At 39.9% G+C, this 25,609-nt stretch overlaps 1 protein-coding gene across 4 annotated transcripts in view; it reads right to left on the reverse strand.

Moving 5' to 3' along the window:
• LOC110025207 (oligoribonuclease) overlaps window positions 1-25,609 on the reverse strand; it is a gene marked incomplete at its 3' end in the record, with an annotated part of 40,425 nt that overhangs the window by 12,282 nt on the left and 2,534 nt on the right.

The raw sequence follows: 25,609 nt of genomic DNA on the forward strand, positions 1-25,609 counted from the left end.
ATATATACATATATATATATATATATATATATATGTATATATATGTATATATATGTATATATTAAAATTACATATTCTCAGTAGTGTTAAATAATTGAAGAGTCATATCTGTGCAAAAATACTTGATATTGTAGCATGTTAATATCTATATAAATGTGCATAGGTTTAAGTGATTCATATTCAAGATCATAAGCATGTGATATGCTTTGTAATTTTTTTTTAAACAATAAACCGTCCATATTTATCGGTCATACTACATGCCTCATTTTCGTAATTGTTTATTCCGTAATAAATAGTTGTTATTTACTAATTTTGATTTTCAAACTCACACGTTGGTCTTTTTATATAATGGGTTTCACCCAGCCACTTACCGGACCGTCTCTGCCGGAGCATACTTTACAGTTTAGAGTTATTTTTGGTATTTTTTGTTTCGTATTAGTCATTGTATCTTTATTTCTAATTTTGAGCAGTTGTTTCGGTTTAATTTTTTTCATTTATCTCATTTCCTTTTGGTTGTACCAGTTATATTCTTATTTATGAATTGAAATAATTTTTTCTTATTACTTTCTGTTATTATTTGCACTCTTTTCTTTTTTAGAATACAAAATATGTTCAATTATTTTCATCATGTGTTGCCAAGGTGTACCACCTTTTCGTACCCGGGGCGTCACATATTTTCAGCTAAAGTTTTTTTTTTTAATTATTTATTCACGATTGTCTTTCTCTATGAATCTTGACAAGAGAAAAAAAAAATTTAATTCCACCTTCCTCTGATGTCAATCTTCTAATCTTCTACCATTACCGCAAGAGTCCGCAATGAAATGAGAAAGTGAAAAATAATGGGATTTAGACCTTTTTTTTTTTTAAAGCTCTAATGATATCTGAATCAAGTTATATGTTATTTTTTTGTATTCTACTTGTTGACGGCAATGTTTCTTCTATATTATCCTTTCTTGCCGTACACAGTTAAAAAAAAACTTTTTTTTTTCTTGTGAACATCAAATCCAAACTTCTTGTGCTGGGCAGTGGCTGACTTATTATTGTTTTTCTCCTCTAGTTTGCCATAAACTGAATCCTGAAACTACATCCTGTAGCAGAACTGCAAGGTACCCATATTGCATTTGGTCCTTGATTGCTGAATTCAGCTATACAAAGTGGTAGTTTTGATTTTCTGCAGATACAGCAGCAGCAGGGTCGGTAACTTTCGTTGCGACAGGCATGTAAATTCATAGCATTTATAGATGGCAGCAGTGGTCGCAGAATATAAAGCATATTCAATTCTTTTCATCACTGTGTTGCCGAGGTGTACCGCCTTCCGAACCTGGGGTGTCACATATTTTCAGCTAAAATTTCTTTATATTTATTCACGATTATCTTTCTATATGAAGCTTGACAAGAAGAGGTTCTCCTATTCTTATATATCTTTTTTGTTTGTACCAAACATGAAAAGAAAATATTTTAATTCCAACTTCATCTCTTGCTAACCTTCTACCATTACCTCAAGAGTCTTCAATGAAATGAGAAAGTGAAAAAGAATGGGGTTTAGGATTTTTTTAGAAGCTCTAATGACATCTGAATCAAGTTATATGATCATTTTTTGTATTCTACTTGTTGACGGCAATGCTTCTTCTCTATTATCCTTTCTTGACGTACACAATAAAAAAAATCTCTTTATTTTGTTGTAAAAAAGCTCTTTGTTTTTCTCCTCTAGTTTGCCATAAACTGAAACCTGAAACTACATCCTGTAGCAGAACTGCAAGGTACCATATTACATTTGGTCCTTAATTGCTGAATTCAGCTATACAAAGTGGTAGTTGTGATTTTCTGCAGATAAAACAGCAGCAGGGTCGATAACTTTGGTTGTGACAGCCATGTAAATCCATGGCATTTATAGGTGGCAGCACTGGCCGTGGAATATACAACATATTCAATTCTTTTCACATGTCCTGTGTTACCGAGGTGTACCGCCTTCCGAACCTAGGGTGTCACATATTTTCGGCTAAAGTTTCCTTATATTTATTCACCATTGTCTTTCTATATGAAGCTTGACAAGGAAGAGGTTCTCCTATTCTTATATATCTTTTTGTTTGTACAATACATGAAAAGAAAATATTTTAATTCCAACTTACTCTGATGCTAACCTTCTATCATTATCTCAAGAGTCCGCAATGAAATGAGAAAGTGAAAAAGAATGGGGTTTAGGATTTTTTTTTAGAAGCTCTAATGCTATATGAATCAAGTTAAATGTTCATTTTTTGTATTCTACTTGTTGTCGGCAATGTTTCTGCTCTATTATCCTTTCTTGTCGTACACAGTAAAAAAAACCTCTTTATTTTGTTGTGAACATCAAATCTAAACTCCTTGTGCTGGGCAGTGGCTGACTTATTATTGTTTTTCTCCTCTAATTTGCCATAAATGGAAACCTGAAACTACATGTTGAACTCATTTTTGGTGAGGTGTTTTACTCTTCTTAGAGCATAGGATCTAGCTTTTAGGGTCTCCTACCGACTCTTTTAGAGAACTAGCCTGGAGCCCACACCGATTAGAAATTCGAGCCACTTCTTGACTTCTCGCAGTTTCATGTGATTGGTTCTAAGATCATTAACACTTAGTTGAGTCGATTAAAACTGGCGCGACGAAACTCGAGTTGAGTACCCTTAGGATCTGAAACCATAGGAAAACAAATCGCGATCTCTGCATGCTTGCACGATGCACGTATACCACAATTCACACATCGACGCACACAATTATTGAAATTCACGTCTCCCGCACCCGTAGGAGGCTTTATGATCGATCACAAACGATTATTTCAAAGGAATTCAATTTTGATTTGTTTTCGACCCGACCGTCAACGAAGTCGTTCGTACGACTCTGGATGACGAAACGGACCGCGCTGACGGGCTCAGAATGTCGAATTTAGCTAAGGGAGATACACATTTTGATATGTCGGATCGTGCGCGAATCGGGGGGTTTAACTACTTTATATTATATTATTAATATATATTTATTAATATAATATAAGATATGTAAAAGAGGGAGGGGTTGAGCTTTTAACCTTCCCTAAATCCCTAATTCGCCTCTACGTTCGGCTCGGTTCCCTTCTTCGTGCCTGGGCTTGGATTGCGCCCTAATCACTCATTTCTTTGTGATTATTTTCCCTCTTCGTGTAATGAGTTAACCTCGCCTCTCTCGACATTCTCTGCTCGAGCTGCGGTTTCCCGAAGTTTCTTTTGCTTTGTCTCGCTAAGCGGGAATCCATTCACCGGTAGATTGACTCTGGCGCTCTTGTTCCCTGAGGCATGAATGTGGCAATCCTCCTCCTTCTCGATAGTTCATTCTTCTGAGGTCGTTGGGGTGTTTTGTTGTGAGGTTACGAATTTTGGGAGCGTGGGAGAGACTCTGCGGGAATCATTTCTCGGCTAGGTGCTTGTGAGCTTGGAGTTTGGGAGTGCTGTGGCTTTGCTTGTGAGCTTGAGGTTTAGGAGTGTTGTGGCTTTCTTTTGTTGATTACAGAAGCCCGAGCAAGGTATGTTTCCCCTCTTCTGCTCTTCTTCCCTGCTCGACACATGCTAAAGACGTTAAAATAGGAGAATGCATGTATAAGGCTTCATTTTGTCTTAACTGGTATTTCATAGCGGCATTGTCATCGATTACTAGGCCTTTAATGTTTATGTTGGGTCTACTTTGAATGCTCTAGATTGGTAGTTGAGATGGTAATTTATGGAAAGCATGTTTTAATCCATGTATACATGCAAGCTTTATTTTTATGCTTTTATTATCCTTGTACCTATATGTTATGTATGCTGAAGGCTACTGTCTTCTTTTTTTTCTCCTTGCTGAGTTGATTCACTGTTGAGAGGAAGATTGGTTGTACGCGGCGGCGGCGGCGGAGGGGGGGGTTCGAAATGCTTGCTGAGGGAAAATTTTACTGTTGGGGGGCTTATTTCTGTTTCCCGGCTTCCTATTACTCTCCTATTCAAACTACATATTGGACGATATTGGCATTCTTAATTTTCCATTATTAAAAGCTTTCAAAAAAATAAAAGAAAGGGAGGTATCTTTGGAAGGAGGGGCTCAGTTTGGCTCCCTGTGGTTGTCTTTCTTGTTCGAAATACATGTTGGAGTTGTTTCTTGCTTTGAGCAACTGTTTTACTAACTCGGTTTTGCTTCTTATGTTGTTGCTCCTGCTCGAATATATGCTGGAATTTGTTTTGTGTTTTGAGCAGTTGGTTTTGGGGCTTGGTTTTGTTTCCTGTTATTCCCCTATTTGAATATATCTTGGGACCTGTTTTAATGCTTTAAGAAGTTGGTTTTGTAGTTCGGTTTTGCTCCTTATGTTGTTGCCCCTCTATTCGAATCATATGCTGGAAGAAATGTTCTTTTTTTTTAGCTTTTGGAAAGGGCTTATTTCAACTTTATTTTTGTTCCTTATTGCTTCCTCTGTTCGAAACACCTGCAGATGGTGATGTTTGATTTTTGGAACTCTTAGGAGTCTTGTTTTGGGGCCCTTGGGGCCCTGTGTTGCTCCCTCCCTTGACCGTGAGCACTCCTGTTGGTTCATGGGTGTGGGGTTGATGTTCTCTCCTGGCGGCTCTTGACCGTGAGCATTCCTGTTGTGTTCTCTTATTTGTGTTGAGTGTTAGCTGGTGGCTTCCTCTTAGGGCTGCTCCTACCTGTGAGCTTGTGGTTGTTCGTTTGGGTGTTAGCTGGTGGCTTCCCCTTTAAATGCTCTTACCCGAGAGGCCTTGTTTGTGATGTTGGTTCCTTTGTGCACCTGTTTGGTGGTCCCCCTTGTTGTTCCTGGCCGTGAGTCGTTGCCTGTGGTTCCTTTGTGTTGGGAGTTGGTGGCTTCCCTCTGCTGCTCCTACCCGTGAGCTTGTGGTTATGATTTCCTTATGTTGGGCTCGGTTTTGCCCTCTTGGTTGCCCCTGGTCGTGAGCACTTGCTGAGTTTCTGGTGTAGTGTTGGGTTTGTATAGCATTGGAAGCTTTTGGTTCGAGGTGGAATAGAATGTTTTAATGTTCGTGAAATGGAATATTTCAATTCTTGTTATTTGGAAGAATTCGAATGCCACTTTTCGAGGAATGATTTGCTAAATATTTAGAGATGTTTCAGGACCCAATTCTGCGGGCTGAATTGATCTGAATTGATTGCAAAAAAAAAAAGAGAACAAAAAAAAACGGAGAAAAAAATCTTTTGATATTTGGGAGAGAACAAAAAAACGGAGAAAAAAATCTTTTGATATTTGGGAAAGGTTTGGAGAATAGCTTAGAGGTCTCTAAATAGTGCATTTCGGGGTTACTCCTGGCTAGCATCGGGAACTGTGCTCATCTCATTGCTCATTCAATAAGTCCCCACGGGTGGATGTTTTAGGCTAATGCTCCTACCGCTTTGGCTTTTCTTCCTTAAATTGATTTTGGAGGTGGGTTATTCTTCTTTCCTTTTTTTTTCATTTCTTATTTTTTTGGTTTACTTTCCTTGCTTCTTGGTTTGGGTTTTACGCACTTATATCTGACACATAAGTGCACGTATATAGTTTTGGCTATATATGAAATCATCAAACAAGGTCGTAAGTTGGACGGTCGTTTTGGGGTAAGGCCTTGATGATAAAGTCATTCGGTGGTAGAACGGAATAGTATTCCGTCCTACGACATCGGGACCCGATTAGGGACCCGGTGAAATGTAGGATGATAATATTATTCACCAACACCATGCTAGCAGGAACCCTTGCCTTCTTAGATTGTTGGTGGTCCGGGCCTGATGTTTCGATCGACTTGTGGACAATCATATTTTTATAAAAAAAATAGAAATTATAAGAGCAGATACATTATTTTCTAAAGTATTTTGACTACCAAAATTGACACTACTTTTCTTGTATGCATGAAGCCTATACGCATGTAAAAATATAAATTTTAAATAATATAACTCGATCGTCCACTTGTCAATCACCGGTATTGGGCTAAAGAGTACCCTCCTAAGTTGGTATAGTTGAACACATTTTTAGTTGAATGTCGGACTCCATACATACGGGTGATCGATAGTTGCCTTCGGAGTCCCTCGAGAATACCTAATTCTGAGCCTAGCACAACCCAAATGCTTACGATTTTCTTTCTTTCTTTGGATTTTTTTATGTGATTTCCTACGATTTTATCGAAATCAGATTGTTTATATGTTTTCCTACGAATTTCTCGAAATCTTTGTAAAGCACTTGTGATTTCTTTTCTTTAGATTTTCTTCGTGTTTTTTATAGTTTTCTTTCTCGAATTACTGTGGATCTTCTGCCACTTTTTCTCGAGTCTTTTTTAGGAGCCGTCATCCAGTCAGGTGTGCAGGTTTGTTTTACATTTACAGCATTTACTTTTGCTACTGCACGTTTTCCTGCATATACACATAATTCATGCATGTAATACTATTGTTTACTATTTACTACGTTTCGTAGCATGTTCCCTTTTGTAACTCGTGTTGTTTCTACAAACTTGCAGGCGACTTTTAGGTTAGAGGCCAGTATGACACCTGGTTCAGGAAGTACCCCTTAGCGAGCCACTAACCTAATAACTGTACATTTATACACACCACAATCCCGAACTTATAATCGATATGTTAAGGATCTTAGAATAATATTTCCAAGAAGTGGGGTGTGGAAGCAAGCTGACGGAGGGCGACGATCGAGACCACGACGACGAGGTGTAGGATCTCTTTAGAGTTAAGGTCCAATCGTTGGATAGTTGGGAAGTCACCAGGGTTTAGTTTCCTCAGATCTGTGACATCCTCTACCTATCACTCCATTGACTCCCGAAAATAGTTGTTCCTATTTTGAGTCATTCCCTTTTGATTTTTTTATATTTAACCTTGGAAATCTAAACTTTGAAATCTTGAAGACAAAAACCACTGATCTTAATCGAAAGTCTTCTTAAGTGATTTTGGTCATTTAATCACTATTTAATCTCCTGTGTTAAATGAGAACTTGTCGGATTATAAAAAACGATTTCGCAGACCAAACGGTCATCGTCAATCTTTTAGTTTAGGTGGTTAAGCCTACCAATAAGTTGTATGCATATCCTTCGGGATAGTGTACTACTTGTGGTATCACGTTCAGCCTCCTAAACTATCAAATACATGAGGCCCGCTCGGTCACACTTTTCAAAATTAAAATATTACTATTTTCTAAACTTATAATTACAATCCTATATATATACATTAAATTAAACCCGAATGACCATCTCTAAAGATAAAACAACCGACAAATTTTGGGGACTCCGCTGGGGATCAGTTCCTCTCTCCATTTTGAACCGACAAATTTTGGGGACTCCGCTGGGGATAAGTTCCTCTCTCCATTTTGATCAGAAGGTTTCGTTTTAAAATATCGGTAGTGTGTTCATGTCCCTAGTGGGTCAGACTATCATTCTTCTGTTAGCGTACCTCGCTCATTTCTTCCTTGAGCAGGTATAGCCAACTCTTCTTGGATTATAGAGTCATATGTTTAATGACCCTTAAACAGAGAGGTTCTGGAATCTTCAGACCTTAAGAATGGGTCTAAATGAGTCAGACCCCCAATATGCGTGGTGGATTAGAAGCCACCAGTGGTGTTGACCGAAGTGAGTATGATCTAGGATTTCCCCTAGTTTTAGGGCTGGGTCCTACGATTCATATTTGTTTCATTTCACACTTTAAAACGATTTGAAATTTGTCATTCTCGGACTCTTTTCCTCTTATAATGCAACTAATTGAAATTTGAATAAATAATAATAAGTAATAATAATAATAATCATTTGGATATGTTTCGAAAGAGACGCCCAGTTTGTCGGACAAATTCAACAACTTTTGGTATTTGCCCCAAAAAATGCTATTACGATAAAGGAGCATGGGAGGAGACTGATATTTTTGAATCTTTTCTAATTACAGAAAATGTCTTCTCCGAAACCGATTCTCCTTCGCCACCGGAAAGGACTTCGCCATTAGCAAGAATGAGTTGCCCGACGGAGGAGTTATCAAGTGTGGGCAAGGATTCGACGACACTGAAGTCAAGTTCGGAAGCGACCCTATTGCTGCGGTAAAGTTTGAAGCAGACGAGCCCGTTGAGCCTGTTGTGGAGTTTAACCTAAGATCCGCCAAAGAATTCCCCCATTTAAAGAGGGTGTTGGTTGAAAGGAGTCCTACCGTCACTACAAAGTCCGTCGTCGGGGCCGTCGGAATTGCCCTCAAGACTGTTTCTACCACTACTACTAGTTTGGTCGTTACCCAACCTGTTGTTACTCCAGCATCAGTCAAAGGGAAGGGTGTTTGGGTGGTCAATGAACCATTGGTTGAAGGTAGTTCGACCTTCACTTTAATGCCCTCAATCTTTGAAATCGAATCCAACTCGAGGTCCGCACCTCAAACTCGAACGCATAGGAGAAACAGAAACAGGAAGATAGCTAAGATTAAGAAGAAGAGGACCGCCGAAGCTACTGCCCCAGCAGAGACTCCAAAGCTACTGCCCCTGCAGAGACTCCAAGAGAGGAAGCTGGACTACCCCAGACCTCACCTCTTCTAAAAGGAAGCAAGTTCCACCCCTTGTCAGCTGCCCTCGGTGAAGAAAACGCTCTGAAGATCGTTGTCGCACTACCACCACCACCTCACCGTCGGGGTGAGAAGAGGAAGAGGCCCCCGTTGTTTTCTGAAATTCATTAGGTGTTGAAAGACTAGCCTGGAAAGAGCATTGTTCAATTGTTGAATTGCTAAGAAGAATGGGATGCGTCGTTTCACCGCGAGTGCAAGCCAAGATTTTAAGGAAAGACGAACCGATCCACTGCCAGCACTGTGTTCCTGCTAAGCTCTGTCTGGGAGAACGCATGATTACCTCCGCCATCCACACTGGCTTCGTTGCCACCTACAGAAAATCTACGGAACATCGGTTGATCAAGTCTCGTCTTGGGCCAAAGGCAGCCTTCCCTATTACACAGGAAGAGTTTTTATCCCCGGCAAAAGCGCTAAACTTTAGCAAAAGACCTTTCGTTGATGTGTTTGGCCCACGTGATAGGAGGCCCACCACTTACCATTGCGCTGATACCGACAGTAGGCCATCTGGCCCCGCTGCACTAGTGCCAAAGAAGATGGTGTGACAACCTAGAACAATTGAGTCGATTACTGTGGAAAAGCCCGAGGCTGAAGATCCTAAAAAGAACTCCAAGTCCGAGAGTCAACTATCGCCCCAAGGGTTACTCCTCAACCGCCACCGATGGACCTTAAAGTAGTCAACTATCGCCCCAAGGGTTACTCCAGAAGAGGTTACTCCTCAACCGCCACCGATGGACCTTAAAGTAACTAAAGGAAATAGAGGTTACTCCTCAATTGATCTTCCTTTAACTAAAGGAGGATAGAGGTTACTTCTTCACGCCTCACCTCGTCTCCTCTTTCTTTGACCATTTGCTTGATGTCTGCTCTTAACTTCTTTAAACTAAATGGTTTCATAAAGAAATTCGCGAAATTAGAGACTTTTTCGTTAAACGATTCACTAGAGCGCCGCGCTACATTACCGTCGGTAACCTCGTGGCGGAGAAGCAAAAGCCGGACGAAACTCTGATGGATTACATTTTGCGATGGAGGAACTTCAGCATGAAGTGTGAACCACAGCTCCAGGAGCAGTATGCAATTGAGACCATACTAAAAAGCATTCGCGGCCCGGTGGCGTTTCTTTTTAAGGGTCTTACCATTAAAACCTTTGAAAAGCTACTAAGCAAGGTCGCGAGTCTTCAAGAGGAGGCTAAGCAGCTTGTTTTTCTCGAGAAAACCGAAAAGCTAAAACCAATAGACCTTTGAGAAGAAATCTGGCATCGTTGCGGTGATAGACAAAGGTAAGCAGCCGATGCATATACAAGTTGTACAACCTCAGCAAAGGTATGAAACTTCGAAACTTCTCAACAGAGCAACCAACAGTCATTCCAACAAGGATTCCGTCAGATGGATGGGAAAGATGTTCTGTAATTTGATTAAGAGACCGGAATTTCAATCGCCATCGCCAAAGAGACCCGAGGACGTGGATAAGAAAAATCATCCATTGTATTATCTGTATCACAGGATGGTTGGACATACCATAGAGGGTTGTTTTGCTTTCAAGAATTGGTTGGAGGTCAACTTCAAACAGGGGAGCATAACGATCCCGAAAGAGTATGTGAAAGAACCTGAAAAGGGTTCTATCAATATGATTTCGATTGATCCCACCGTTTCGATTTATCCATACACAACCAACGACGGATGGAGCGTGGCGTGGACAAAGCCTTAAAAGAAAATATTAAAACACATTCAAAATATAATAGTACAAGAGGCAACTCAGAATCCAAGTCCCGCTAAATCCGCGCTATTAGTTGGAGTTGAGGAGCTGCTTCAAAAAGAGATGGAGAAGGCCACAGAAGACAAAGAGATTGAAAAGCCCAAGGATGGACCAGGTGGGTTGTATTTCCTAGATTGGTTGTTTCGGATTTGGGAAAAAAATCCTCAAACCGCTGACTTTGTATGACTACTTCTTCTTCCCTTTGGGTTCATAAAATGCAATGAATTTTGGTATCAGCTACGTTTTGAATGTTTCTAGTAGTAATACAAGTGATAACAGTAAACCTAGCTTAGGTCATGATTTCGATCCTAATAACAATTCTCAAATCATAAAAAATCTCAGCGAGTTCGACAACGATAAAGAAGAGGACGTCGACTACACGGGTTACAATAGTTCAGAAGGTGAGCCAACTGTTCTGGAATTTCCGGGTTCACCGGTAGCAATCGATTTCGAGTCCTCAGACTCAAAAGAAATCCCTAAGGAGCTTCTAATCCCAGCTCCAGAGAAGCCGTCTTCAGAACCAACTTAAGATTTGGAAGAAATAACATAGGTGTATTTAAGGAGAGAAAAAATGTTACCTCCAAAAACGGGTTCAACAGTCAATACAAGACAAGCTGCTACCCACGAAAAGTCAACCCCACCAGCGGAAGAAGTGTATGTTCAAAGAGAAGTCGGGGAACCGAGTAACAAAGTGGATTACAACTTACTAGCCCGTCTTAGGAAACTACCTGCTAAATTGAGCATCTATGACACCTTAATTCTGTTAAAGGAAATGAAGGAAGCACTGGTTAAGGCTTTACTCGATCCAGAGATTTGTATAGCTCAGCTTGTCAGTACTTCCTTAGACGAGGCTTGTTCGTTGCAGAGAGAAAGGAAGGTTACTTTCACAGACGACGATTTGTTGCTTGGTACCGCCGACCATAATCGCCCCCTCTACGTTTCAGTTAATATTGATAAGTATATGCTCTCTAGAGTGTTGATGGATCCAGGGGCATCCATCAATATGACGAATCTGCACACATTGGCATACCTGGACATAGATGCTCGCAAGTTATCAGCCGATAAGATGATGCTAAGAGGCTTCAACCAGAAAGAAGAAAGAGCACTTGGATCGATCACGCTGCTGTTAAAAATCGGTGATTTCGTAACAACCGCGAAATTCCACATTATCGACTCTGAGAATTCATTCAATGCTCTCTTGGGTCGACCATGGATTCACGAACATGGAATGGTTCCTTCGTCTTTACATCAATAATAAAGTATTGGCACGAAGGGTAAGAGCACTGCATCAAAAGTGACTTACAACCCTTTTCCGTACATGAGGTGGGAATCCACGAGGATGTCGCTTACTACGCGCCTCCGAAGAAAACAGTTTTCTCCAGAAATTTCATACCAAACAAAGTGGAGCGACCGGAAGAAGCACAATGTGAACACCCACTGATTCTAGTTCAACGAGCCCTCACTGCTCCTTGGCAACGAGATGGTGAAAGTTTCTCCAAAACTCGCACCCGAGGTCAAGGCCGGGGACAAGGCCAAGGGAGGAACGCTTGGGCTAGCGAATACAAGAGTCTGGTTATCAACATCGACTGGGAAGACAGTTCCAAAGGGGAGGAATCCAAGAAGAACACAATATTGATAAGCCAGAAGAAGCCTCAATTCGAGATCTCTCTAGAAGATGAAGGAAATTATGAGTATAAATCAACGTATGAAAAAATCAATAATTATGTGCAAGTTGTGGCTCTGACCCCGATCTATCCCCATAAAATTGAAGGTTTGGTGGCAAAGGAGGTCCATGATGTTGGTGTAAAACCAATTAAGTTTCATCGAGGTTCCTCCTCTAGTTCTGAAACTAATGTAAAACTAGAGGAGGACATTTCTTTTGAATTAACAGAATTACCGATTGAGTGGTACTCTCCCTGTGTCCAGAAACTTGCTTAATGTGGCGTTATACTTAAACAATGGTCAAAAGATCAATCATATCGTTTTGAAGAGTTGTGGAATAAGAGCAAGCGAGCCCCTAACTCAAAACAAGGTCTTGGGTTCGGCATAGAGGGTCCAGTTGATGATGTGGAATTTTGTTTGGTTGTTATTAACGATCCTAAGGAATATTGCCTGGAAGCTTTAGACAATTTCAAGGACCCTCTGATCGAGGATGCTCTGTCGGAATTCGAACACCTTCATTAGCTCTCTGCTTAATGAGGAGAGTCTACAAATATGACTAAATTGTTGATGGAATTCAGAGATTGTTTCGCATGGAATTATGAGAAAATGCCTGGATTGGCTCCGGAAGTTGCGGTCCATTAATTAGGATAGGACCAAGCTGCAACTCCAGTTACACAAGCTCTTAAAAGAATGCATCTTGAAATTGAGCAACAAGTGATAGCTGAAGTTAAAAAGTTAATAGACGCAAATAGACGCAAATTTTGTCATTTTGTCTGTGAAGAGCAATATCCTACCTGGTTGGCCAATGTGGTACCAATCAAGAGGGAGAACGGTCAAATTCGGGTATGTGTCGACTTCAGGGACGTAAACAAAGTATGACCAAAAGACGAATTCTCGTTACCGATCCCAGAACTGATGGTGGACGTTGCATCATCCCAAGCGATTTTCTCCTTTATGGATGGTTCTTCGGGATATAATCAAATTAAGATGGCATCAAAAGATGAGAAATTCACAGCTTCAGAACACTAATCGGAGTTTATTGCTGCACGATAATGCCCTTCAGATTGAAGAACGCTGGCGCAACTTACCAACGAGCAATGACGAAAATCTTTGATACCTAATCCACCAACAAGTCGAATGTTGTGTGAACGATTTGGTCCTCAAAAGCAAACAAAAAAAATCAATTGTACGATTTGAGAATTGTTTTCGAACGGTTACGACGATATAATCTTAAAATGAATCCTCTCATGTGCGCTTCGGTGTCACCTCCGGAAAATTTTTAGGATTTGTCGTCCTTCATCGCGGAATCAAAATCGACCCTGATAAATTAAAGTTATCCTAGAAATGCCACCCCCTAAAAATTTAAAGCAGTTGCGAACCTTCTAAGGGAGGCAGGCTTATCTGAAACGCTTTATTTCCAATTTGTCAAGTAAGTGTCAACCTTTTTCCGCACTGACCAAGAAAGACGCCAAGTTTACTTGGGACGAAAAATGTCAGCACACCTTCGAAAGTATCAAGCAGTACTTAATGACACCTTCTGTCTTAGCAGCCTCGATCCCAGATAAACACTTGATACTTTATACCGCGGCATTAGACGATTCCCTCGAAGCCCTGTTGGCTCATATCAATGAGGGTAAAGAAAATGCCCTCTATTACTTAAGCCGACGTCTAATACCGACAGAGATAAAGTATCCCCCTATCGAAAAACATTGTCTGGCTTTGATTTTCGTCATTCAAAAGCTTAGGCACTATATGCTCTCCCATATGATCAACCTCATTTCTAGGGTTCATCCATTGTAGTCTTTAATGACCCGATCAGCGCTCTCCAGCGGGTTGGCTCAGGACGTCGTCAAAAAAGCACACGCAAGATTTTGCGGCGCGCACCAGTCATGTCCTAAGATGAAAATGAAAATCAAGAGGTTAGGGTATTACTGGCCAGAAATGACGACTGATTAAATGAAAGTTGTCAAAATTTGTCACAAATGTCAAGTACACGGAGTGGTCTTGCATCAGTCTCCGAATGTGATGCATCCAACAATTGCGTCGTGGTCGTTCGAGTGTTCGGGCACAGATATAGTGGGTCCTATAAACCCTCAGTCTTCAAAAGGACACCGGACTATTTCTCCAAGTGGGCAGAGGCGGTCCCGTTAAAAGAGGGGAGAGCACACCACGTCCTACAGTTCTTCAAAGATCAAATTGTGTATCGATTCGGCGTAACACGCAGAATAATCTCAAACAACGGTGTTGCATTCAAGAGTACCAAAATCAATAACTTCGTCAGGAGGCACGGTATATATTTGTGTTACTCTACAATATATTATCTGAGGGCAAATGGTTTGGTTGATGCTTTTAATAAAGCTCTCGTCCAAATCCTAAAGAAAACGTTGGATGACAAGAGGAAATGACACGAGCTGTTATTGAAAGCATTGGGGGCTTATAGAACGACATTAAGAACTCCTACTCAGGCTATGCCTTATGCTCTTGTGTTTGGATCCGAGGCTATACTACCTTTAGAAGTACAACTGCTGTCACTAAGAGTCGCGGTGGCAAACAAGATTGCTACGGAGGAGAATGTAAAGCTTCGACTCGAGGAGCTGGAAAACCTTGAAGGAAAATGCCTGCAAGCTCAACAGAATTTGGAGTTATATCATGCTAGAATGATCCAAGTAAATTGGTCCGCGCAAGGGCTTTTAAAGTCGGCGACTTGGTTCTAGTTCTTAGGCTCAACAGAATTTGGAGTTCTATCATGCTAGAATGATCCAAGTAAATTGGTCCGCACATGGGCTTTTAAAGTCGGCGACTTGGTTCTAGTTCTTAAAAGACCTATTCTTGCGCATCGCAAAATAGGAGGGAAATTCGAACCGACTTGAAAAGGATCATTCGTGGTTGAAAAGGTCTATACTGGAGGTTCTTATTAACTGGTGCACTGTCAAGGAGAACATCCCATGCTCCCCATTAACGAGCAATACCTAAAAAAATATTATGCGTCGTGATGTTTTAAAGAACAAGCTTTGGAAGTAAATTTTGTTCTTAGAGACAGTGATGTATCAGTTGCCCATAATTGAGTCCAAGTTCAAGCTAATAATAATAATAATGGTCTTCTTGTTTTGAATAACAATCTCTTTTTCTATACAATCATATACACATAAATAAATGTTATAAATAACAATAATAAGTAATAAATGAAAGGTACTATCTGAAAACTTGTTATCTAATAAATAAGTCTTTATTGTTCTTGTTTGATTCGGGTTCAGCACACTGATTTTTCTTTCCTGTTCTTGCAGGAGGATGTCAGGCGGACGGCTGATCTTTACTTTCAGAAATGGCATTTGTTTAGCACTAGACAGGAGGCAGATTAAAGATGTCGTGGTTGATTTTGATTTCGACTTTGAACATGTCGAAATGGAATTTCTTTCCTGTTCTTGCAGGAGGATGTCAAACAGACGACTGATCTTTACTTTCAGAAATAGCATTTGTTTAGCACTAGACAGGAGGTAGATTAAAGATGTCGTGGTTGATTTTGATTTCGAATTTGAACATGTCGAAATGGAATATGAAGGAGGGTCTTTGACAGTGGCAAGTCAGGAGGATATTCGTGATAAGAAGCTCGTGTTGAAATTCAGAAATAAACAAAAATGAGTCGCTGCGAAGACAAGAAAATTTAAAGAAATTGAAGAGGGGACAGCTAACAACTAGGGCACCGAAATTGGAAAAATGAAATCGATGGTGATGACAACTGGAGGTCAACTTATCAGTACTTCACTGACAATATTCAGCCTTGAGGAAGGGCAAAACTCACGTGCACTCAACGGCGGAACCGTAATCGCCGCATCCACAAGATGCTAGATCAATTACGGGAACAACAGAAGAAGGAAGATATCCCCTCCAACGCTATTGCTGCATCAGAGGACCGGCTCATAGATAGATCAGTGGGGGCGGCATTACCCCAGTTCGTCATTGGAGGTGATGATATAGATTTTGTTAGAAACTATAACATTCCTAAGTATACTCCTGCAAAAGTAAAGTCAATACGTTCAACTGAAACATCAGCGCCCAAGCCAAAGGGGAAGAAGGAGAGACTTGCAGAGGTTGAGCCTTACTTCCCCCAGTTTGTCATCAAACATCGCCGGTTACAAATCCTCTCTGAGGATGAGCTGGATAGATTCCAGAGGGTGAGAAAACAAGATTTTGAACACTTCCAGAGGATACAGGGCAAGTATGTCAACATCCTGGAGGGCTTAGAGCTGCGTACAGATGTCTTCTCTGATCATGAACAAGGAGAGATTGTGAGCCATGTCTTCGACCTGAGAAATGAAGGGCGTGATGGTTTCTTAAGGCGGAGAACTTATTTCGAGCCTCATAAGTGGATGCGAGGCAAAGAAAGGATTACGATCCAATATGACTGCTGTTACAACTACGCACATGACCGTGAAGGAAACCCTCCAGGAATAATTTGTCATGACGAGGTGGATCCAATGTCAGAGTTTCTAAAGAAAATGATTAGGTGAATGGTGGCTTGGCATGTGTTACCTGCTAATTGTATCCCCTATAGTTGCATTATAAATATATACAAGGAGAGCGATTGAATTCCGCCCCATATAGACCACCATGACTTTGTGAGGCCCTTCTGTACAGTCTCGCTCGTTAACGAGTGCAACATCAAGTTTGAGATGGACCTTCGGGCAACTGGCCCGAAAGTGTTCCGGGGGCCAATAGAAATTCCACTGTCTGGAGGTTCAGTTTTAGTGCTAAAAGAAAACGGTGCGAACTTGGCAAAACATTGCATTCTGGCAGTTCCTTGTAAGTTTCATTTCGCTATAGCCAGACCCAGAGCTGGAGGGTTTACGGCCCCTTATGCTATGAGTCATTTTGGGACAGCACACCTTTGAGAAGATTCGAAGTTGATCCTTTTGGGAGTATCTCAGAAGGTGAGGTTGAGCCCGACATGACTCACTAGCCAAATGTTTGAGGCAAGTACTCAGGACAGCAAATGTCTAATAACACGAGTACCAAGACATATATGGATATGTGTGAACCATGTATGCAAATTTTTTATGAAACATTTTGGCAAAGTGTTTTGCTATGTTACTATGTGCAGGATTGCGAGATGTATGCCCGACAGAAGAATTGGAAATGGATATATTATGACTGCTTTCAATTGTCATATACACTGTTTGGTGCAATCGACTACAAATGTCATAAATTTCGAGTTTACCTGGACCCCAAAGGAGAAATTGGCGAACAAAGAAGGACACAAATAAAATGAACAAATATATAAAAAATAAAAAAATAAAAAAATAGAAAAATGAAAATGAAATTATATCAGCAAATGATATTCACCGAAATTAAACGACAAAGGGGGAGTCGGGTTAAACATACTTGTCTTTCTTTCCTTTTGGCATAATACAGGGTTGAATTCCTCAGCCTAGTGTTATCGCCAGTCTCTATTGTTGTGTGAAGGAGGCATTGTTGGTTCTAACTTACAGAACCGCATCTCTTTTATAACTCGACAAATCCATAAATGTTCCACAAAATTATCTGATCTTCCACAAAGTTATGCCATCGAGCTTATCCACAAATCCATAAATATTCCGCAAAATTATCTGATCTTCCACAAAGCTGTCCCCCTGGGTTTATCCACAAATTCATAAATATTTCGCAAAATTATCTGATCTTCCACAAAATTGTCCCCCCGGGTTTATCCACAAATTCATAAATATTTCACAAAATTATCTGATCTTTCACAAAGTTGTCCCCCTGGGTTTATCCACAAATCCATAAATGTTCCTCAGCATTATTTGATCTTTCACAAAGTTCTCCCCCCAGGCTTATCCACAAATTCATAAATATTCCTCAAAATTATCTAATCTTCCACAAAGTTCTCCCCCAGGTTTATACACAAATCCATAAATATTCCTCAAAATTATCTGATCTTCTACAAAGTTGTCCCCCGGGCTTATCTACAAATCCATAAATATTCCTCAAAGTTATCTGATCTTCCACAAAGTTGTCCCCCCGAGCTTATCCAAAAATCCATAAATATTCATCTAGAAGATGTCCCTCCGGGTTTATCTACAAATCCTTAAATATTCCTCAAAGTTATCTGATCTAGTTATCTGATCTTCCACAAACTGATCTTCCACAAAGTTGGCCCCCCAGGCTTATCCACAAATCTATAAATATTCCTCAAAAGTATTTGATCTTCCACAAAGTTGTCCCCCCGGGCTTGTACACAAATCCATAAATATTCCTCAAAATTATCTGATCTCCCACAAAGTTGTCCCCCGGGATATTCCACAAATCCATAAAATTTACCACCTCAATCTTCCCTAAATCCATAAATTTCTTCTCGTCACTCATGAAATGACAAGTTTCCTCTCAAAATTATCTATGAATCCATAAGTCTCCCCCGATGTCGTTCAAAAATTCACAAATTATCCTCTCAAACGAAAAAAATGATGAATATAAAATAAACTACATTGACATTCAAATTGAAAATTTTGAATTCACGGCTGCAAATTTTGAATATATATACTCCTGCTAATCCCCGGAGGAAACTCAACTTCACTTCAATCAAATTTCGTCCTTTGACAATGATGGTCACATCCTTTCGGGTGGTCCTTTGGATCACTCCGATCAACGCCAATAGGTGCGGCATGTTTGTATTGCACATCACACCTATTGGGGGTCCATTTGTTAACCTCAATTTTGGTAAGGTCTCTTACTCTTTTTAGAGTCTAGGATCTAGCCTTTAAGGTCTTCTACCGATTTTCTTAGATAACTAGTATGGGGCCCACACCGATTAAAAATTCAAGTCACTTCTTGACTTTTCGCAATTTCATGTTACTGGTTCTAAGATCATCAACACTTAGTTGAGTCGATTAAAACTAGCGCGACGAAACTCGAGTCGAGTACCCTTAGAATCTGAAACCTTAGGAAAACCCATCGCGATCTTCGTGCGTTTGCATGATGCATGAATACCACAATTTACACATCGACGCACACATGTCTCCCGCACCCCATAAGAAGCTTTACGATTGATCACAAGCGATTATTTCAAAAGAATTTGATTTTGATGCATTTTTGAACCGACCGTCGACGAAGTGGTCCGAACGACCATGGATGACAAAATGAATCGCGTCGACGGGTTCGAAACATCGAAATTAGCTAACGAAGATAGCTATTTTGATATGTCAGATCATGCGTGAATCGGGGGGTTTAACTACTTTATATTATATTATTAATATATATTTATTAATATAATATAAGATATGTAAAAGAGGGAGGGGCTGAGCTTTTACCTTCCCTAAATCCCTAATTCGCCTCTACATTTGGCTTGGTTCCCTTCTTCATGTCTGAGCTTGGATTGAGCCCTAATCACTCGTTCCTTCGGGATTATTTTCCCTCTTCGCGTAACGAAGAGTTGATCTCGCCTCTCTCGACATCCTCTGCCCGATCTGCGGCTTCCCGAAGTTTCTTTTGCTTCATCTCGCTGAGCGGGAATCCATTCACGGTAAGTTGACTCTGACGCTCTTGTTCCCTGAGGCACGAATGTGGCAATCCTCCTCCTTCCCGAAAGCTCATTCAAGTTCATTCCTCTGTGGCCTTGGTTGCGATGATTTCTTTATGCTGGGAAGAGCACTGGGTTGGCCTATCCCTTTGGAGAATTTTATTTTCTTTTCTTTCCTCTTTTCTCCGTGTATAAGAGGTTGTTGGGGGGTTTTGTTGTGAGGTTACGAATTTTGGGAGCGTGGGAGAAACTCTGCGGGAATCGTTTCTCAGCTAGGTGCTTATGAGCTTGGAGTACGGGAGTGTTGTGGCTTTCTTTTGTTGATTACAGAAGCCCGGGCAAGGTATGTTTGCTCTCTTCTACTCTTCTTCCCTGCTCGACACATGCTAGAGACGTTAAAATAGGGGAATGCATGTATAAGGCTTCGTTTTGTCTTAATTGGTATTTCATAGCGGCGTTGTCATCAATTACTAGGCCTTTAATGTTTATGTTGGGTCTGCTTTAAATGTTTTAGGTTGGTAGTTAAGATGGTAGTTTATGGAAAGCATGTTTTAATCCATGTATACATGCAAGCTTTATTTTTATGCTTTTATTATCCTTGTACCTATATGTTGAAGGCTACGGTCTTCTTTCTTTTCTCCTTGCTGAGTCGATTCACTGTTGAAAGGAAGATTGGTTGTAGGGGGGGTGGGGGAGGGGTCGTTTCTCTGTTTCCTATTATTTCCCCCTATTTGAAATGCATGCTGAGGGAAAATTTTATTGTTGGGAGCTTATTTTTGTTTCCCTACTTCCTGTTACTCTCTTATTCAAATTACATGTTAGACGACATTGGCATGCTTAATTTTCCAATATTAGAAGCTTAAAAAAAAAAGAAAGAAAGGGAGGTATCTTTGAAAGGAGGGGCTCAGTTTGGCTCCCTGTGGTTGTCTTTCTTGTTCGAAATACATGTTGGAATTGTTTCTTGCTTTGAGCAACTATTTTGGTGGCTCGGTTTTGGTTCTTATGTTGTTGCTCCTGTTTGAATATATGTTGGAATCTGTTTTGTGTTTTGAGCAGTTGGTTTTGGGGCTTGATTTTATTTCCTGTTATTCCCCCAATTCGAATATATGTTCCAACCTATTTTAATGCTTTAAGAAGTTGGTTTTGTAATTCGGTTTTACTCCTCACGCCTGCTACCCATGTTCGAATATATGTTGGAATCTATTTGGTGTTTTGAGTAGCTAGTTTTGGGGCTTGGTTTTATTTCATGTTGGTGCCCCCCTATTCGAAATATATGTTGAATGAAAATTTGATTTTTTTTTAACTTTTGGAGCTTGTTTTGGGGGCCCTGTGTTGCTTCCTCTGTTGTGATCCTCCCTGTTGTGTTCTCTTGTTTAGTTTGGGTGTTAGCTGGTGGCTTTCCCCTTTGGCTGCTCCTACATGTGAGTTTGTGGCTGTTGGCTTGGGTCTGGTGGCTCCTCTTGCCGCCCCTACCCGAGAGCCCTTTGTTTGTCTCTGTTGGTTCCTTTGTGCACCTGTTTGGGGGTCCCTTTGCTGTTCCTGGTCGTGAGTCGTCGCCTGTAGTTCCCTTGTGTTGGGAGTTGGTGGCTTCCCTCTATTGTTCCTATCCGTGAGCTTCTGGTTGTAATTTTTTTTTTATGCTGGGCTCGGTTCACCCTCTTGGCTGCCCCTGGCAGTGGGCACTTGCTAGGTTCCTGGTTTAGTGTTGGGTTTGTATGAAATTGAAAGCTTTTGGCTCGAGGTGGAATTAAATGCTTTAATGTTGGTGAAATGGAATACCTCAACTCTTGTTATTTGGAAAAATTCAAATGCCCCTTTTTGAGGAATTATTTGTTAAATGTTTGGAGATGTTTCGGGATCCAATTCTGAGGGCTGAATTGATTGCAATAAAAGTAAAAAAAAAGGAGAAAAGAAAATCTTTGATTATTTGAGAAAGGTTTGGGAATAGCTTGGAAGTCTCTAAATCGTGCATTTCGGGGTTGTTCCTAGCTAGCATCGGGAAGTGTGCCCATCTCATTCCTCATTTGAGGAATTGATTGCAATAAAAAATGGAAGAAAAAAAAGGAAAAAAAAATCTTTTGATATTTGGGAAAGGTTTGGGGAATAGCTTAGAGATCTCTAAATCATGGGTTTCAGAGTTGTTCCTGGCTAACATCGGGAAGTGTGCTCATCTCATTGCTCGTTCAAGAAGTACCATTGGGTGGATGTTTTAGGTTACTCCTCCTACCGCTTTGGCTTTTCTTCCTTAAATTGATTTTGGAGGTGGGTTAGCCTTCTTTCCTTTTTTTTTTTTCATTTCTTGTCTTATTGGTTTAATTTTCATGCTTCTTGGTTTGGGTTTTAGGCACTTATGTCCAACACATTAGTACACGTATATAGTTTTGACAATAAATGGGACCATTAAGCAAGGTCGTAAGTTGGACAGTTGTTTTGGGGTATTAGGTCTTGATGATAAAGACATTCGGCGGTAGAGCGGAATAATATTTCATCCTACGACATCGAGACACGCCGATTTAGGGACCTGGTGAAATGTAGAATGGTAATATTATTCACTGACATCAGGCTAGCAGGACACCCTTGCCTTTTTAGGTTATTGGTGATCCTGGCCCGACGGTTCGATCGACTTGTGGACAATCATATTTTTATAAAAAAAAATGATAGGAACGGATACATCATTTTCTAAAGTATTTTGACCACCAAAATTGACACAACTTTTCTTGTATGCATGAAGTCTATACGCATGTTAAAATATAAATTTTAAATAATATAAGTCGATCGTCTTTGTCAATCGTCGGTATTGGGCTAAGGAGTGCCCACCAAATTTGGTATAGTAGAACACCTTTCTAGTTGAATGTTAGACTATATACATACGGTTGACCGATACTTGCATTCGGAGTCCCTCGAGAATACCTAATTCTGAGCATAGCCCGACCCGAATGCTTACGGCTTTCTTTCTTTTTTTGGATTTTTTATGTGATTTCCTACGATTTTATTGAAATCAGATTTTTTATGTGTTTTCCTACGGCTTTCTCGAAATCTTTGTAAAGCACTTGTGATTTCTTTTCTTTGGATTTTCTTGGAGGTTTTGACAGTTTTCGAGTTTTTGACGGTTTTTTTTCTCGAATTACTGTGGATCTTCTGTCGCTTTTTCTCGAGTCTTTTTCAGAAGTCATCGTCTCATCAGGTGTGCAGGTTTGTTTTACATTATAGCGTTTACTTTTGTTACGGCATCTGCATATACATATAATTCATGTTTGCAATATTGTTGTTTACTGTTTACTGCGTTTCGTAGCATGTTCATTTTTGTAACTTATGTTGTTTCTACAAGCTTGCGGGGGACTTTTAGGTTATAGGCCAGTAGGACACCTACAATCCCGAACTTATAATCGATACGTTAAGGGTCTTAGAGCAGTCTTTTTAAGAAGCGGAGTGTGAAAGCAAGCTGACGGAGAGTGACGATCGAGATCGCGACAACGAAGTGTGGGATGTTTCTTTAAGGTCATGGTTCAATCGTTGGATAGTTGGGAAGTCACCGTGATTTCTCCATATCTGTGACATCCCCTACCTTTCACTTCATTGACTCCCAAAAATAATTGTTCCTATTTTGAGTCATTCCCTTTTGATTTTCCCTCATATTTTATCCTTGGAAACCTAAATTTTACAATCTTAAAAGCAAAACCACTGATCTTAATCGAGAGTCTGCTTAAGTGATTTCGATCATTTAAGATGTAATTAACCATATGGATTTGTCTCTATAAGGAGCTTAAGAACTCAGCTTAAGATAAACCCTATTTAATCTCCTATGTTAAATAGTGGAACTTGTCGGCTTATAAAAAGGTTTTGCAGACCAAACAGTTTTACAGACCAAACGGACGTCACCGATCTTTTAATTTAGGTGGTTAAACCTACCAATAAGTTGTATGCATATCCTTCGGGATAGTCTACAACTTGTGGTATCGCGCTCAGGCTCCTAAACTATCAATATGTGAGGCCCGCTCGGTCACACTTTTCAAAATTAAAATATTACTATTTTCTAAACTTATAATTACAATCCTATATATATACATTAAATTAAGCCCGAATGACCATCTCTAAAGATAAAACGGTCGACGCTACATCCTGTAGCATAACTGCTAGGTACCCATATTGCATTTGGTCCTTAATTGCCGAATTCAGCTATACAAAGTGATAGTTGTGATTTTCTGCAGATACAGCAGCAGGGTCCATAACTTTGGTTGTGACAGCCATGTAAATTCATGGCATTTATAGATGGCAGCAGTGGCCGCAAAATACAAAACATATTCAATTTTTTTCATCATGCCCTGTGTTGCCGAGGTGTACCGCCTTCCGAACCCGGGGCGTCACATATTTTCATCTAAAGTTCATTTATATTTATTCCCAACTGTCTTTCTATATCAATCTTGACAAGAAAGAGGTTCTCCTATTCTTATGTATCTTTTTGTTTGTACCATAAATGAAAAGAGAATATTTTAATTCCAACTTCATCTGATGCTAACCTTCTACCATTACCACAAGAGTCTGTCGGTCAACTTATTTTTCTTTTCGATTAGATTGATTTAGATTTGATAGAAGCTCTAACGCTATGAGAATCAAGTTATATGTTCATTGTTTGTATTCTACTTGTTGACGGCAATGTTTTTTTCTCTATTATCCTTTCTTACCGTACATAGTAAAAAAAGCTCTTTATTTTGTTGTGAACTTCAAATCCAAACTCCTTATGTTGGGCAGTGGCTGACTTATTACTGTTTTTCTCCTCTAATTTGCCATAAACTGAAACCTGAAACGACATCCTGTAGCAGAACTGCAAGGTACCCATATTGCGTTTGGTCCTTGATTGCTGAATTCAGCTGTCCAATGTGGTAGTTGTGAATTTCTACAGATACAGCAGCAGCAGGGTCGGTAACTTCGGTTGTGACAGCCATGTAAATTCATGGCATTTATTGATGGCAGCAGTGGCGGCAGAATACAGAGGAAAGCCTAGAGGTGGACTAGAGACCTGTTGGACGTTGCATGGGTTTCTGGCTAATGGTTTTGAGAGGAAACTTGGGTCAACATATGGAGAAAACAAAGAAATAGAAAGATTTTCCATAGAATTAGAGGTGATTTTTATTGCAAGAATTTCGCCTAAGGCAACCATAAAGAGAATTTGGCCTAGTTATCCAATCCTAAACAAATTCCAAAAGGTCTATAGATAACAAATAAGATAATTTTTATTTAAAAGATAATAACAACAAAATCTATCCTATCACAGAATTTAAAATAAATTTCAAAAACAAGCATATCTAATGTTAAGGTTAAAATTTCAAAACTCAACCTTTGTCCTTATTGTTATATGTATTTTGAGCCAATGTTATAAACTTCAATATATCATCCAGCTTCATCCGAAAACTCTTGATGATGTCTTCTTCAATCTCAACGGTGGCATCTAAAAATCACCTTCGTGAGCAGTCTCCAAAAAAATATCTAATGGAACTAAATCGCCTGATCTTACAATGTGATGTCCAAACTATATGGAAAGCATATTCTCATGGACTTATTTGAAGTTAATGGACAAATTAACGACCTTTCATGATCTTATACCCAAATTATTTGGTCATAGTCTGCGTATGTTATAATTTTCAAATCTTAACTCAGTTTGTTAGGGTGTAGATTTCAATTTAATTATATGCCAATGATGAATCTTTTAAGATTAACTCTAACATAACTCATTCCTCTGACATTAAACAACCTGTGGATACAGCGCATTGTCCTCTATCACTAAGCGAATACCCTCAAGAGAAAGGGGCCAACCTTCAAGTATATCTATTGAGTCAGACATATGGCATGCATAATAGCCATCTCATTAAAAAGCACCTGCGCATTACAAATCATAAATATCATCAAGCTAGTGTGCCTTCAAGTGCAGTCCAGGTTGTCTCATCGTCACTGCTAGTATTCCCCTCTCTCCTCGTTGACGAATGTTGATGGGGGATTACTTCCCTCTCTTGTGAAGGAGGCACATAAGTGATTTCGGGATGAGTAAGCTGTAGCTACACAACATCTTAAACATTAGAATGACACCTTGGTTAAACTTGCATCTACTATCTCCATCAAAAATATCTTTGATC

Source organism: Phalaenopsis equestris, unplaced genomic scaffold (assembly GCF_001263595.1).
Source record: "Phalaenopsis equestris unplaced genomic scaffold, ASM126359v1 Scaffold000294, whole genome shotgun sequence".
In the NCBI taxonomy this organism is placed as follows: domain Eukaryota; kingdom Viridiplantae; phylum Streptophyta; class Magnoliopsida; order Asparagales; family Orchidaceae; genus Phalaenopsis; species Phalaenopsis equestris.